The sequence below is a fragment of the Engraulis encrasicolus genome, chromosome 9 (assembly GCF_034702125.1).
Source record: "Engraulis encrasicolus isolate BLACKSEA-1 chromosome 9, IST_EnEncr_1.0, whole genome shotgun sequence".
NCBI classification, from domain to species: domain Eukaryota; kingdom Metazoa; phylum Chordata; class Actinopteri; order Clupeiformes; family Engraulidae; genus Engraulis; species Engraulis encrasicolus.
In genome coordinates, this window is record NC_085865.1 from 51,078,478 (window position 1) to 51,080,977 (window position 2,500).

At 42.9% G+C, this 2,500-nt stretch overlaps 1 protein-coding gene across 1 annotated transcript in view; it reads left to right on the top strand.

Moving 5' to 3' along the window:
* The window catches only part of LOC134455311 (uncharacterized), a gene marked incomplete at its 3' end in the record, with an annotated part of 59,736 nt that overhangs the window by 10,317 nt on the left and 46,919 nt on the right, over positions 1-2,500 (top strand). The gene's annotated exons all lie outside the window — the stretch shown is intronic.

Sequence of the window (2,500 nt, forward strand, 5' to 3'; positions counted from 1 at the left end):
CTTCAACTTCAAGTGGGACACGCACGCGCACTTAAAGGGGCACTAGGTAGGATGACGTCATTTGCGCGGAGCCCGTGGCATGCCTGTCTCAAAATCTACACCATAATGAAAAAATATTGTTCAAATAAACTCTCTGTGAGACTGTTTTTCATCATGGAATGCCAGCAGTTGATACAAATCTGAATACGGTATGTAAAGCGAGGCTTCAGATAAAAAGTGTTTCCCACGACACTCGTTCGGTCCGACGCTGTCAAAAGTTGCTTCTGGGGTTTTCTGACAGCGGACCATGGCAGCGGCCGCAAGATCCATCGTTCACTTACTAAAGACTTGCATAAGCATTGCCTGACTCTGGACCATGATTAATTAAACTTTTAATCCTACCTGGAGCCCCTTTAAAGGAGCACTACTGTCAATTTCAATATGCTGTTGTATTGCTCACCCGGTGATGCTGCATTTTTTGGATCAGCCCTTTCCGAGATATGAGCTATTCTAATGGGGCCAGCTTTTGTTTACATTTTAAAAAAATCTTAACATGGGCCTATTCCAAATATTTTTCCAAAAAGGTATCGCTGTTCGCTAGTTGTTTGCTGTTGTTGCATAACCTTTTTGGATGTTTTTGGGAATAAATAAAAATGTTTTTTTTAAATGTAAACAAACACCTGCCCCCATTACAATGACCGGGATCTCGGAAAAGGCTGGGGAAAAAAAAGGTCCATGGTAGTGTAAGCGTTACAACTGCATGTTGAAATTGGCTGAAGTTACCCTTTAACGTGTTTCTCACCAACTTCAACTTGACCCTCTAACAAATGCTCTATATCCGTTCTTCTATCCCGATATGACTTCACTCCATATATATTTGTTATTTCATTTTTCCACGTACCCTCTGAAGTGTGCTCGTGTACCCCTAGTGGTACATGACACGTACCCCTGGTTGGGAAACACTGCTCTAGAGCTCTCCTCAAGTGATTACACCTAGAGTGCGTTTTAATATGCGGCCTTGCCTCCTCCACTTGCGCTTGTCTCCTCGTCCCGCCTCCTGGCCCCTCCTCCGTGGAGAAAACGATAAAGTTTCCCAGCTGTCAGCCTAGCCACAACAACTTTTGAGGGACTGTTTGTCATTCACCATCCCAATTGCAAATGAGAAAAAGACTCTACAATTGAGCTTTTGCAAGATATTGAAATATAATACTGTTGTCAGTGATGTCATCATGACGAGAAGCAAGTGGAGGAGGCAAGTGGAGGAGGCAAGGTCGCATATTGCAACACACTCCTAATCACAAGTGTAACTTGTCAGGACTCATAAGCGAACTCTGTGATCACTCCAAAGTACCCAAACCCCTCCTAGGTGAACTGTACTGAGAGCAATATTGAAGTGGTCTCAGTACGGTTCACTTCCGAGGGGTCTGTGTACACTTTGGAGTGGTCATATATTATTACATTACACTTAGCTGACGCTTGCATTTTATTGAAAGCGACTTACAACTATTATTTTTCAGGGTATTGGTTACAGTCCCTGGAGCAATGTGGGGTTAGGTGCCTTGCTCAAGGGTACTTCAGTCATGGATGGAGATGTGGGGAGAGGTCAGGGGGGATTCAAACCGGCAACCCCAACATTGAAAGACCAACTCCCTAACCACTAGGCCACGACTGCCCATAAGTGCAGATAGTGCTGAGTCACAGATCTGAGTTTGCTTACACTGTAAATGGCTGAAAGGGAGCAGGTCTGAAAACGCCCTTAGAAAACACAAGTCATTTTACATTTTTTAAAACTTTTTTGTTATAGATTAATTTAACATTTTTCATGCCATGAACTCTCTTTAATGACAATGACAGCAATACACTGGGATGTGGCAATGTGACGAATGTACAAACATGCTGTACTGTATGTATCAAAAATGATGTACGTAGACATTTAGCGCTCATGCACACTGCCATCGCACATGCCTCTATATGGCAAAAAAACAGCAACACACACACCCTCACATAAACAGTGACAAAGAATAGCTGCATGGTATATAGGAGCACATTGATGTGTCAATCGCATTCATGGCCGTAGTTACATTTGAGGTTACCGAGGTCCGGACCTCGCTCATTTCGTCCGAGATTTTTTTTTTTTTAACGCCAAATATGCCCAAATGAATCAAAAACACACAAAACTCAAAACCTCTGTGGAACGTGTTTTGCAAATAGTGATTAGTGGTCTATGAGTTCTATTTTGCCTTTGTGTTCTGTTTGTGCAAGTGATTCATTAATAGAGAGATAGCAGCCTACACAGTAACGCACCATCAGGAACGTGGCCATTAAGCCTGCCCACGCTGCGCTTGGGCGCTTGAGACGTCTCCTATAAAGCCAAGCGTTTTAAAACAGTGGCCCAATAGGTGGATGTCTTTCACAACTTTGTGAAACCGTTTTAACTGAGTCATTATTTGAAAGAACCAGCCATTGGGTTCTACTTGTAAATCGGAAGGTCTGTAATAAGCGACAGAAAAGGACATAAAAG